The sequence below is a fragment of the Chlorocebus sabaeus genome, chromosome 13 (assembly GCF_047675955.1).
Source record: "Chlorocebus sabaeus isolate Y175 chromosome 13, mChlSab1.0.hap1, whole genome shotgun sequence".
Taxonomy (NCBI): Eukaryota; Metazoa; Chordata; class Mammalia; order Primates; family Cercopithecidae; genus Chlorocebus; species Chlorocebus sabaeus.
The window spans coordinates 7546333-7560962 of record NC_132916.1 but is presented as its reverse complement, the minus strand read 5'-3'; the positions used below and the strand labels follow the sequence as shown (position 1 = coordinate 7560962).

General features: G+C 43.2%; 1 protein-coding gene and 1 pseudogene across 2 annotated transcripts in view; both read left to right on the top strand.

The window, feature by feature from the left end:
• PACRG (parkin coregulated) overlaps positions 1-14630 on the top strand; it is a 583729-nt gene that overhangs the window by 491416 nt on the left and 77683 nt on the right. The window lies entirely within an intron of this gene.
• LOC119625572 (small nucleolar RNA U13) lies at positions 4947-5042 on the top strand (annotated as a pseudogene).

The window sequence follows — 14630 nt, the reverse complement described above, 5'->3', positions numbered from 1 at the left end:
CCTCCATGGTCCATCGCAACCAACCATGTTCCTGACGACGCTGTGAGGGTGCGTGAGATGGGAACATGCATCCAAAGAAGGATGTGTGAGGCCGAGGTGGGTGGATCACCTGAAATCAGGCATTCGAAACTGGCCTGGCCAACATGGTGAAACCCCATCTCTACTAAAAATACAAAATGTAGCCGGGTGTGGTGGCAAGGGCCTGTAGTCCCAGCTACTTGGGAGCCTGAGGCAGGAGAATCGCTTGAACCTGGGAGGCAGAGGTTGCAGTGAGCTGAGATCGCGCCACCGCACTCCAGCCTGGGCGACAGAGTGAGACCTTGTCTTACTTAAAAAAAAAAAAAAGTGAACAAAAGCATTGCACGGAAAACACTTTTATACAAGTTCACAAATAATGAGGATGGGGTAGAATTTAAAAGAGCTGAAGCATTTGCTTAATCTGCCCAAGAAAGAAAAATCAAGAGATTTGAACCACTAAGAAATAATGTAGATTCTGCAGAACCCGATATTGACATCAGATAAAGAAACAGTTACAAATATTAACGTATATAAATTACTGGGTCCAAACTGCCTCCATCCCAAGTAATTAAGAGAATTGACTACAACATTTTAAATGTTACTTTTGAAAATTCATGTAGAGTTGTAGTAATATCAGAATGCCGTAGAGAAAGTTAACGATTATGGAACTCAAAAAGGAAAAGTAAATGAGACTGTAATATTGTGATTATTTAACTTAGTGTGCAGATTGATCTTGCCTTAAATAATTACCAATTAACTTCTACTAAAAAATGTAGTAGGTATGATATGTGTATAGCATACACAGGGAAAAAGAAGTAAAATAAAAGAACATTGGCTGGGCGCGGTGGCTTGTGCCTGTAATACCAGTACTTCGGGGGGCCGAGTCAGGTGAATCACCTGAGGTCAGGAGTTTGAGACCAGCTCGGCCAATGTGGTGAAATCCTGTCTCTACTAAAAATACAAAAATTAGCCAAGCGTGGTGGCAGACACCTGTAATCCCAGCTACTTGGGAGGCTGAGGCAGGAGAATCGCTTGAACATGGGAGGCGGAGGTTGCAGTAAGCCAAGATCGCGCCATTGCACTCCAGCCTGGGCAACAACAGCAAAACTCCATCTCAAAAATGAAAAATAAAAATAAAAAATAAAAGAATATTAAGGATAAACTAAAGTACTGAGAATAAAAATGTGTGTGTCCCATTGAGAAAACATTTTCTGAGTGCCCACTGAGCTCTACACACAATGGGAAAGCAGAAGAGGGATGGAAGTGGTAGAAGCCTGCATTCTAGTGAGGGAGCTAAACGACTCAACTGTAATGCACAGGAAAAAGTAAATGCTATAAAAGAAGAAGCCTAAATCAAGGGTTACGGGAGGACTTAATTTTGGAAGAAGGAACAGGAAAGAGAAAGTGGTCAGAAAAGGCTTGCGGGAGACTGCTTTTTGCTGGCTTTAGCGTGTGGTGGGCTTTCAACTGGCTGAGGACCAGGAGAAACATGCTTAGGGAGAGGAAGCTGGTCCACAAACAGGCCAGAAAGGCATGCATTATGAAGATGTGCCTTGCTAATTGAATTGCTTTTCTAAACAGTGGATGAAAAATAAAACAGAAACAGAGTGATTCTGTTAGTCAGGTGCCCTGGAAATAGGCTCTGAGATGGAGATTCTTGCACAGAAATAACGCCTATAAGAGACTGAGAATGTTATCCTTATCAAAATTCCAATGGCATTTTTCACAGAAATAGGAAAACTATCCTAAAATGTGTATGGAACCACAAAGACCCTGAAAAGCCAAAGCAATGTTGAGCAAAAGGAACAAAGCTGGGACCAGGCGTGGTGGCTCACACCTGTAATCCCAGCACTTTAGGAGGCCAAGACGGACAGATAACCTGAGGTCAGGAGTTCAAGACAAGCCTGGCCAACATGGTGAAACCCCATCTCTACTAAAAATACAAAAATTAGCCAGGCACGGTGACAGGCATCTGTAATCCCAGCTACTCAGGAGGCTAAGGCAGGAGAATCACTTGAACTTGGGATGTGGAGCTTGTGGTAAGCTGAGATCATGCCACTGCACTCTAGCCTGGGCAACAGAGTGAGACTCCATCTCAAAAACAAGGAAGAACAAAGTTGGAGGCACCACACTGCCTGATTTCAGAATATACTACAAAGATACAATAATCAAAACAACATGGTACTGGCATAAAAACAGATATGTAGACCAAATAGAACAGAATAGAGAGGCCAAAAATAAATCCACACATTTATAGTCAGCTGATCTGCAACAAAGCTGCCAAGAACATAACACAGGGAACTTCAATAAATGGTATTGAGAAAACTGGATATCCACATGCAGAAAATGAAACTGGGCCTTATCTCACAACATACAAAAATCAACTCAAAATGAATTAAAGATTTAAATATAAGAACTGGAACTGTAAAACTACTAGAAGAAAACATAGGAGAAAACTACATGACATCGGCCTAGATAGTTTTGTTGTTGTTGTTGTTGTTGTTTTTGATACAAGCCAAAAGGCACAGGCAACAAAAGCAACTAGATAAGTGAGATTATATCAAACTAAAAAGCTTCTGTATAGCAAAGGAAATAATCAATAGAGTGAAGAGATAACCCATGGAATGGAAGAAAATATTTGCAAACCAAAAATCCTATAAGAGTTAATATACAAAATATATAAGGAACTCAATTCAATAGCAAGAAAACAAATAACCCATTTTTAAAATGGGCATGGCCAGACACAGTGGCTCACGCCTGTAATCCCAGCTCTTTTGGAGGCAGAGACAGGTGGATCACAAGGTCAGGAGATCGAGACCATTCTGGCTAACACGGTGAAACCTCATCTCTACTAAAAATACAAAAAATTAGCCAGGCATGGTGGCGGGTGCCTGTAGTCCCAGCTACTCAGGAGACTGAGGCAGGAGACTGGCATGAACCCAGAAGGCGGAGCTTGCAGTGAGCCAAGATCACGCCACTGCACTCCAGCCTAGGGGACAGAGTGAGACTCCATCTTAAAAAAAAAAAAAAGAGGCAAAGGATCTGAATAGACATTTCTTAAAAGAAGACATACAAATGACAAACAGGTACGTGGAAAAAATGGTCAGCATCAGTAATCATCAAGGAGATGCAAATTAAAACCAGGATGAGATATCACTTCACACCTATTAGAATGGCTATTATCAAAATGACAAAAGATAGCAAGTGATATGGTTTGGCTGTGTCCCCACCCAAATCTCATCTTGAATTTTAATCTCCATAATCCCTGCGTGTCTAGGGAGAAACCTGGTGGGAGGTGATTGGATCACGAGGGTGGTTACCCTTGTGCAGTTCTCATGATAGTGAGTGAATTCTCATGAGATCTGATGGCTTTATAAGGGGCTCTTCCCCCTTAGTTCCTCACTCACTGTCTCTCACCTGCCACCATATAAGGTGTATCTCTTCCACTTCTGCCATGAGTGTAAGTTTCCTGAGGCCTTCCCAGCCATGCAGAACTGTGAGTGAGTATTTTATACATTACCCAGTCTCAGGTAGTATCTTTATGGCAGTGTGAGAATGAACTAATATGGCAAATATTTGTGAGGATGTGGAAAAAGAGAACCCTTGCACACTGTTAGAGGGAGTGTAAATTACTACAGCCATCATGGAAAACAGTATGGAGGTTCCTCAAAACATTAGAAATAGAGATACTGTATAATCCAGCAATCCCACTTCTGGGTATATAGATCCAAAGGAAATTAAATCAGTATGTTGAAGAGATATCTGTACTTTAATTTTCATTGCAGCATTATTCACAGTAGCCAAGACACAGAATCAATTTCAGTGTCCATCAGTGGATGAATGGATAAAGAAAATGTGGTAGATATACACAATGGAATACTATTCAGCCTTTAAAAAGAAGGAAATTGGCTGGGCACAGTGGCTCATGCCTATAATCCTAGCACTTTGAGAGACTGAGGCAGGAGGATCACTTGAGTGCAAGAGTTTCAGACCAGCCTGGGCAACACGGCAAGACCCTGTCTCTACCAAAAAAAATAAATAAAAAATGAAAAAAAGGAAATCCTCTCATTTTTGACAACATGGATGAACCTGGAGGACATTATGCTAAGTGAAATATACCAGTCACATAAACACAAATACTGCGTGATCTCAGTCATATGTAGAATCTAAAGTCAAATTCATAGAAGCAGGGAGTAGAACGGTGTTTAGCAGGAGCCTGGGGAAGGAAAGTGGATTGGGAGATGTTGGTCAAAAGGCACAAAGTTTTGATGAGACAGGATGAATGAGTTCTGGAGATCCACTGCAGTATGGTGACGCTGGAAATAATAATGTATATTTGAAAATTGCTAAGGGAGTAGGTCTTAAATGTTCTCACCACAAAAACATGAGAAGCATGTGAGGTGATGGATATGCTAATAAGCTTGATTTAATCATCCCACAGGGTATAGCGTACATGTGTCGAAATATCACACTGCACACTATAAATATATGTAGTTTTTATTTGTCAGTTAGGCATTAATAACGCTGGAGGCAGGAAGAAAGAGGAAGAAACAGAGCTGGGCAGGAGAGGTTAGACTGCCTGGAGGAGGTCCCAGGTAATCTCCACTTGAGGCCAAGGAGCTGGGGCTTTGTGCCCGTGCATGAGCCAGCCCATGCAGGCTGCTGGAGAAAGGGATAACCTTGAGCAAAGCTGCTACTGTCTGAGGCGGAGGGCAATTCCCAGGATGAGACCCAGCCATCAGTGGCTCACATCCCAGTGCCTGGGGAGAACCTGTTCTGTAGGAGGGTTGGGGCTGCACTCAGCAGCAGCCTCCACAGTGACCCATGATGTAGGGAAGGATAAATTCCAAAAATGTTTGAAAGTGTTTGCATCATTGATGTCTATTTTAATTAAAAAAGCCAATGGGATTAAAAATCATGGTAAACTGATCCTTTGTAGCTCATAAGTGTGATTAGTAGGATTTCACACTCATGTGTGAGACGTGCCTCCCTCAAACCTTATAAATGATGATGGTACCTTAAAAAAAAATTCATTGTCAACCACATAAGATTCCATGTGAATTTTTGTGGCATGTAAAAACATGACTTCCTGCTTGTATTAGGCTGTTCTTGCATTGGTATAAGGAAATACCTGAGGCTGGATAATTTTTAAGAGATTTAATTGACTCACAGTTCTGCAGACTGTACAGGAAGCATTGTGCTGGCATCTGCTTCTCGGGAAGCCCCGGGAAGCTTCTACTCATGATAGAGGGCGAAGTAGGAGCACGCACATCACATGACGAAAGCAGGAACAAGAGGGAGGTGAAGGGTAAGGTGCCACACACTTAACAACCAGATCTCACCAGTGCTCACTCACTAGGGCAGGGACGGCACCAAGCCATGAGGCACCCACCCCATGACCAAAGCACACCACCCACCAGGCCTCGCCTCCAACACTGGGGATTCCATTTCAACCCGACATTTGAGCGCGATCAAATATTCAAACTGCATCACTGCTGTTCTAATGAGTTAGAAGTTGAAGATGCACCAATACATGTAACAGAAAGATAACGAGAGGACTGTAAGCCATTCCCATGGGTGTGCCATCCCTCACGAAGGAGCAGAGCCAGCAACCTACCCATCATTACGGGACTTGCACTGAGCTAGGTCAGCAGTAGCAGAAACAGCTTTATACTGATGGGGACTACAAAGCTTTAACACCCAGGGCCACCAAACATTCACCCTTACACCCAGACCCTCATACACGTTTGCAAGACTGGAGAAGATGGGTCCGCCTGTTCCTGGCCATCGAGACGAATTGCCCTCCCTGTGGCAAGAATGAAACCCACAACTTGGGTGTTATTGGTGCAACCTCTCATCCAATTGACACCACCGGCCATAGATGACGATAATAAGAAAGTAAGGCAGACGCAGCTAAGCTGATAAGATACGTCCAAGTTGGAAAAACTAATTTCAGCTTAGAAAAACAGCACACTAATGAAGCTTTTAAAAATGAGCTTTTGACTAAAGCTCATACAGAGAGGCAGTGTTGGTGAAAAACCACAGTAAACATCAAAACAAGCATGAGTTCAGAGTCTGGAAACGTAACCAGAAGGTTATTGTTTTTAAATATACAGAGAAGACACACATATTTGTTTCCTGTTTATGATATATATATATTAGAAAACAAGAAAATTATTTTTTTTCAACCTACCACTAATCAGTGTGACAAAAAATCCATGACGCTCTAGGAATCTAACCAGCTCTCCAGGCAATGGATTCTTCAAGTGAGAGCAACTTGAAGGACTTCTGGTGTCAGAAGATGCAGTCAGAGTCCCTGAGCCCAGAAGGTGTTCTTAATCTGTGCCTGAAAATGATTGAAATGGACACCAGTGAAGGCAGATAAACTCTGGAAATGTTTAAGCAGGCAACAAAGAAAAAAAAAAATTGAAAAAGTAAACCTAGATGAGTACTTGGCACACAGCGGAGGCCCAACATGCACTGGATTAATTCATTAATTCATTCAAAATTATGCTGGCAGTCAGTTTGTGACAAATAGATTAAGATAGTGCACCAATGCCCTGCCATTAGGGTATGAATAGTAAACCACCTTTATACCAAAGAATTCCTTTTTATGGAAAAAGTACAGTCAATTTTTTTTTTTAACTTTCGGCAATACGGCAGAAGTAAAGGAACCACAGTGAACAAGCATGATTATTTTTATAACATTTCGCAAAGTAAAAGTTTCAGCTGAAAATAAAAAGAAACCTTTGTAAATTGGAATAAATGCAGACTGGAGTAATTCTGTAGCACAGTGACCAACATTTGGACACATCACGTAAGTCTTAAAGGTCACGGAATGAGTCTAGTTATATCTGTTTTTCCACTCCAGACAGCTTGAAATTTAGTGTCTAATTCAAAAGTCCAAAAGTATGAAACTCCTGAAAATAAGCTTTCCAAATGACTAGTTTACTTTCTCTGTGGAACTTAAAATAGGATGGAAGGGAAGTCTAATTCTGAGAAAGTAGATTCTCCTTCTGATGTTTTGTTTCTAAAAATAGTAAACATTTTACTACAGTAAAAAGGGCTAAATTTCATATCTCCATTTAAAAGTATTTGCAGGCCAGGCATTTGCTGGCTCACACCTGTAATCCCAATGCTCTGGGAGGCTGAGGCAGGAGGATCACTTGAGTTTAGGAGTTCAAGACCAGCCTAGTCAACATAGTGAGACCCCCGTCTCTACAGAAAGTTACCCCGGGGAGAGGTGGTGCGCACCTGTAGTACTCAGGGGGCTGAGGCAGGAGGATCACTGGAGCCCAGGAATTGGAGGCTACGGTGAGCCATAATCGTGCCACTGCACTCCAGCCTGGGTGACAGAGTGAGACCCCTGCCTCTAAAAAAAAAAACCCACAACAACAACGACAACAACAAAAACCAGTATTTGTGATCCCTTTCAAAGCACTGATTCTTCTGCTTCTCAGAACACTCATATTGCATCTGATCTTTGCTTGCCAGAATCATCATTTTATGGCTTAACAAGGAGTTGTCTTCAGGCTTTGCCCCGGTAATGGTTCCAAAGACGTTCAGCCACAGCTCGAATAACCTGCACCCGGAGCACAAACGTGGCATCCGCAGTCAAGCACCACCGTTCCCCTTCAGTTAGTCTCGTGACTTTGTGAAGTAGTAATCCCACATCTGTCAAATGCTGTCGGAAGAGACCCTTGAATAGTCCAAGGAGATCCCTCCTCTGGGAAGACATTTGGGACAGAAGAATTTTCCTTAAGAAGGAAGAAAAGACAGATGAGGAAAGCGCTGACTTTGTCTCATGAGGACCAACAGGCTCCACAATTCCTTTAGCGACTGTGTCAGCAAGACGCCCAGAACTGTCTCCAGGCGACAGCAGAGGTCAGTTTCAGGTCCACAGAGTCCCACTAAGCTCCTATAATTGAGAACCTAATTCAATTCTAACCCAATGGTGAAATTATTCAACGGTTTGCTTCTGGGCATTGAAATAAATAATAAAAAGCAGCAAATGTACTACTGCCATTGTTGACATTCTCTACAGTGGCATCAGAAACTCCTCAAAGTTCTATTTACTTCCAAGTGGCCATCTTCTTAGCACATTGTCCATTGTGAAAGCTCTTTGCAAAGAGAACTTATGTCTATATATGTAATATTTGTGCCATGCATTACAGTTTTTAAAGAGTTTAGCAAATATGAATCTTCTTTACTACACAGCACTCCTTTAAGATAAAACTTTCAATAACCAATTTTAAATCTCTTCATTGTAGCACAGGTAACTGTGTCCTTATGTTGGGAAATTATGCCCCTTAGAATACCAGTTATTCCAATTTATCAGCCTAAAGTGTATATGGATTACTTACTCTAAGTCTACACACATAGCATTTTTTAGTGTCATAAAATATTCACTATTTTAATGGACAAAACATCCAAAAGAGATTCTACTTTCTCAGAATTAGACTTCCCTTTCCTCCTCGTATTTTAAGTTCCAGGGAGAAAATAAACTAGTTATTTGGAAAGCATATTCTCAGTGGAGTTTTATAGTTTCGACTTTTGAATAGACATTAAATTTCATGCCATCTAGAAAGGAAAAACATATATAACTAGACTCATTCCACGGCCTTTAAGACTTATTTGATGTGTCCAAATGTGTCCAAGTATGTGTCTACATGTCTGTTTATTGCTGATGGAAACAGCAACAGTAATTCACCTTCGAAATCCCTAAAACGTGGTTGAAGAAACAAGTAAAGAACGCAGGACGGTGTGTAATGCCGACCTGCTGTAGGTGCAGAGTTAAGGAGGAAAAAACCCAGAAGGTTGTCAGAGCCTCAGACATTCAGAAAAGACTTCCTGGAGGAGAGAGGCCTTCAACTAGGCCTCGAAAGCCAGTATTTGGAGAGAGAGGAGGAGGTAGGTAAGGTGTCCCCGCCAGGAATTCCAGCCTTGTGAAAGAAGCCTGCAGGACAGAAATCAATATCCTACTGAGATGGCAGAGGAGAGAGGTCAAGGGTGCCACAACCTTCAGGCACAACTAGGAAGATCCCTGCAAAGGCAACAGCTCCTCTGGACCAGCAGAGAAAGTGGAGACCGCAAACAGGGGCTCTCAGGATAGGATGGGGCTACGGCTGGGAGCAGCACCACCTCTGGGAGGCTGGCAAGGCGGGCAGGCCCACGGGGGAGCCGTGGCTTACTGGCTGGCCTTTCTCCTGCTGGCAGTGCCGGCGTCCTCCAAAATTGCTTCCTGCGGTTTTCCTATTTCTCTTAACTTCATCCACTATCTTTTCTTGTGTCCTGTGACCCACTCACTGCCATGCCGCTGAACATGCTGTTAGAACAAGAAAACAACAGTCTGTGTTATGTTAAGCACATCCTGCTTGATCCTGGCCAGACTTCTCTGCCCATACCCTTTATAAAGCGGTGGACAGTCCCCAGGTGGGCTCGCTGGGAGTCTGCACCGGCGCTGCATGCAGGAGAGCCCCAGGCTGCTCTGACCACACTGACATGCTGGGTTGTCACGCCCTGCACGGATGCAGACAATTCCACACAGATGGATCAGCAACTTTGCAGGTCTTGACAACTATGAGCCCAGATCCGCTTAGCCAGGATGCCTCAGCAAAAGGTGACTTCACATAGGGTGGCTTGAAAAGGCAAGCAATCCTGGCTGACTGCATCCCTTCCCCAGGACCAGCACCCACCGGGTGTCTCCTTTTACCCTTAACAAACTCCATCTGCCAGTCAGAGCCCCTTATCCGTGAGTCTGCATAGTTCAGAATCACCCTCAACACACAGAGATTCGTTTGCCTCTCTGCGGTGGGACCGGACAGGTGCAAGAGCCTCTCTAGAGCATTGGCTGCAGGTTGGTCATGATAAACAGCCTCACCCAAGAATGCTGAGCATGCAGTTACTGCACGTAAACAAGTCCCGGCTTCACTCTCAGCTGGAGCTGGCACGACGTTGGTATTTATGTAATGCTGCATTGGCAGACATTCATCTGCAGTATATGTTGAAATAGACAGATAATTATTTAGAACAAATAAAATAAGCTACTTCTGAAGATGGCTTGAAGTGGGCACTGACGTGCTGGGACTCTCAGGCCAACCTCTACCACCCAAGGCGGCTCTCTACAGAACACAAAGGCCTAGCCTGGAAAGGAGTGGCTGAGGTGAGTGCCTCAGGACAGGCCAGCGCAGTGATGTTCATTCCAAGAATACTTGTGATGAAGAGAACCCAGGAGAGCTGAAGATTAGCGTCAGTCACACTTTTGTAATAGAGAAGAGCCCACCTGCGCCAGGTGCCGTGTCCCGCTGGGCCTAGCTACTCCAGAGGCTCCTCTGCTGCCGCAACGTGCCTGAGCCCCGACCTGCAAGTCTCTGAGAGAGTAGCTCTTAGCTCCAGCCTGCGTGTCAGACCAAAGCACACACTTTGTCCACTTCTTACTATGTTTAGTAAGAAGGGAAGGAGAAGGGAAGAAAACGAGGAAAGGAGGAACAAAGGAAGAGGAGAAGGAAGAAGGCAGTGCAGTAAGGGAAGGGAAAGGTGGGAAGATGTGGAAATAAGGACCAGAGACAAAAGAAGGGGCAGAGGAAGGTGGCTCTGTGGTCCTGGCCTTATTTCTGGCAAAACACACTTATACTTTGAGGGTGCTCCGCTTCCGTGAGGCACACCAGGGAAGGTCAGCAGTTTTCCTGTGGACCAGTGAGAAGAGGAACCCTGTTCAGGAAGAGCAGGCAATAGGAAGAGACAAAAGCGATTGATTCCCTGAGGTGCCGGAGCAGGAAGAACAGTCCAGGCATGGCCTGAGAGCAGAGCAAGGTAAAGAGCACCCCTCACCTACAACCCAGCTCACGCTCCCAGCAGGAGGCCCTGGCCCTGCACAGCCAGCCCCTCCACCTCTCCTCCAGGAGCCTCCACCCGTGAAACCAGCCCTCAGCCCTCTCCCACCTCTGCTCCTCCGGCTGAAATACTGCCCCTCACACCAGGGCCACATCCCTCTGGGACTGCAGCTGGAGTGGCCCTGCCAGTGTAGCCAAGGGTATCTCCCAGGAGGAGATGGTCTCAGCAACTTCAAACACATTTTCTGTTAAGTTTTCTCTCGTATTGTGATGTTACAGAACACTCTCAGCAGGAATCTGTCCCCCGTGAAGTATTCTTTGCTGCAATCCATCTTCAGTTCACAATGGGAATAACCTGCTCACTATCCTTTGTATTTTTCTCACCTGCTTTCATGTTTTTTACATCTCTGTTAGGATACTTTCATTATTTAGGGACAAAGCTGAAGGTGTGTGAAAGGATGGATGAAGAGATGGCTGAACTGACGGATGAACAGAAAGTGCACCTACCAGTAAAAACAGAGGAATGGAGTAGAATGCAGGAGGCCGGAGGCTGCAAGAGGCATTTTACTGTTGACCTAGATGCTAATTTGGAGGGAGAGAGAGAGAGAGAAATGACACCAGCCTTGAACTTGAGAGATGCCATTTTCTAAATTACCCTGTGTGGCTAAATGACTTTGCATACTAGCCCAAAGAAATAACTGCCATGCATTTCATTGTGTGAAAAAACATTATGAGTTCGAGAAAATAAGAGGAAACATTTTAACATCAAGATGGGAAGGGATAAAGACAAACCAAGAGACGATGGAAGGGACTGGATACAGCTGTCCACGTGAGAAATGGGGGTGGCTTCTGTGTGTTAGGGGCAAAAGAGATGGAGAAAATGGAAATATTTGAAAAATAGTGAAAACATATAAAGGACAGATCTTAATGACAGAGAGTTGTGAGTGAGGAAGAAGGATGAGTAAAAGATAACTTCTGGATTTCTGTTCTGAAAACGAAATTCTGAAAGGGGAAATGGAATGATGAGCAAGTTTGCAGGAAGGGAGGGAAATTGTAAGTTGCACCGTCCTTCATGGTTAAGATTTCACCAAATGGGAGACATTCAAATAGAAATGTTCCCTGAATAACAGGACATTTTGTCCTGGGACTCAACAAAAAATGCCAGGTGGGAAATAATAGATTTTATTCAGCCATTCAAGAGTGTTCAGGTCTTGGGGGATAACTATCATCATTAATGGAAGAGCACTCTCATCACTGATGACAGAGATGGTCCATAGAAAGTGACACAGGGTGGGGACAGAAGATGATCTAGGGTGCAGTTCTGCATCTCACCCTCTGCTGTGGTTTGGGTATGTTTGGATATAGCTTGTTTGGTGCCACCAAGTCTCATGTTGAAATTTGGTCCCCAGTGTTTGAAGTGAGGCCTGGCGGGAGGTGGTTGGGTCATGGGGGCAGATCCCTCATGAATGCCTTGGTGCCATTCTCAGGGGAATGAATTCTCATGGGAGTGGATGAGTTCTCACTCTTAGTTCCTGCAGAAACTGGTTGTTGAAAAGAACCTGGCAGCTCCTCCTCTCTCTCTTGCTTCCTCTGTGGCCATGTGATCTCTGCACACACCAGCTCCTCTTCATCTTCCACAATAAATGGAAGCTTCCTGAGGCCTTCACCAGAAGCAGATGCTGCTGCCATGTTTCTTATATAGCCTGTAGAACCATGAGCCAAGATAAACCTCTTTTCCTTAAACATTATCCAGCCTCAGCATTCATTTATAGCAGTCCCAGCAGACTAAAACAGCTACATTTAAGGGACAGATGACTCCCTTAAAGGAGAGCAAGCAGATGCAGCCAAAGATGTAGGTCAAAAACCACGAGAGTTTACTTCTATGGGAACCAAAAGAAGAATGTTTTAAACAAAGAGAGCAGAGTCAAAAATTTCTCTTGGAGGCAAAGTGAAATAAAGGCTGAAAAGAGTCCATTGAACTGAGCAACAATGCTGTCTAGGGGAAAGCAGTTTTCATATAGAGGTAAAACAGAAGCCAGATTATAATGGGTAAAAACAATAAGTAAGAGTTGAGGAACAGAGCAAGTACAGGCAATTCTTTTTTAAAAGTTGATTCTGAAGAAGGAAAGTGGGGCCAAATGTTGGTAGGGTTTTGGGGTTAGACAGAGACTTGTTAGTTTTAAGATGAAAAGACAAGACTGTGTTTAAATGAAGAAAGATAGGAGCTCCATGTAACTGAAGGTACAAAAAAGAAAGGCTATAATCTGTTGTACAAGGCCCCTGAGGAGGTGGGAAGACATAGCAGAAGAATTTGTCTGAAATGAAAAGGGGCTCACCTCTTCCATCGAAAGCTGGCTGAATGGGAGTTGTGGGCATGACTTGAGCAGTTCAGACGCGCCACATTTCCTGCTGCTCTCTGATATCCCCAAACCTGTCCTATTTCCCGTTTTGCATGTGATAGTCTAATGATAATCCCGAAGCATATACAGATATATTTATTCTCCATTGATAAAGCATCATATAATCTTCTGGAGACATAGGCTCCATTAAAATAATTTCTCAATTTCCCCATTGTGTACGTAGCCAGCCACTAAAATATCACTTGACTAAGAGTAGGTGGTGTTGGTGACTAGAAAATGTATGTCTTGAGAGTATGGTGTTCTTTTACTTGTAGAATATGAAATATCTGCTTCCAGATTCCTCAAGGTCCTTCTCCTTGGGTTTTCGTCTTGCCAGCTCATGCCATCCATCCCCTGTGTTAATGTCTATAGAACAGCAAGGAAATGTGTCTAAAATTCAACAGCTTGCCAGCACCTAAGAGAAATTATCAGAAATATTGTCGACTTCCTCTTAAATACTTCTCTCTGGAAAATTTTTTCAATTTCACAGGGTTTTATCATCTATATTATAGGGATTTGTCTTTAATTCTTCACAACTTCCTTACACTCCTCCAAAAGAATCTTTAACATGTACAGTTTTCTTTTTCAATTCTGCCCTTGGTGAGTCAATTTAAAGTGTGGTTTGATATTTTATTATTGTCAAATATTGCTTATAAGAGAGAGGCTTTGTGTTGGTAACAACTAAACACTAAAATAAAAATAAAGAAAAAAGTTTTTTGTTTTAAAAAAAGAGAGAGGCTTTGGGAAAACTGGCAAACTTTCTGCTCTTCTAAAGGTTACTTGTTATATGACTGATCTCCAAGCATTTATTTTATCTGGAAAAATCTGTTTGTGATTCTGCATATGTCAGGGCAACAATGGCTGCAATATACTTTGAAAGATGGTGGGATATGCAGGGTACTGTACAAACCTCAAGGCAAATCATGTTAAATAGAACTGTTCTCCGCCCATCTGTCAAAGCACACCTATTTTTCTTCAAACCAAAATGTAGTTTGACCTACAAGTAGGTTTCCTAAACAACCCTGCCTTTCTCCGTTCCTCCTAGTGCCACCTTGAGCTGGCCTTCTTCTGAATACTCTTTCATTTATTGGTAATTGTGACTTACTTATGTATACTAATGCCTTGCTAGCATCTTTTCCCTTTTGGAAATTAATCTCAGCAGAAACTGAGTTGAATCTCTTCTATGTATTCCTAAGCATAAGTGTCCTTTGAGCACTCCATAAATATTTGTCTACTGACTGGTTGAAGATTTAGTCTCACACAAGTGCAGGTGAACTTCATCTCATTTTGGAACTCTGATGGGAAGTATGACCGTGTTACACAAGATTCTGGGTCTTTCCCTACCCTCGGGTGAATAAAGAGCCATAATCAATTAAAAATG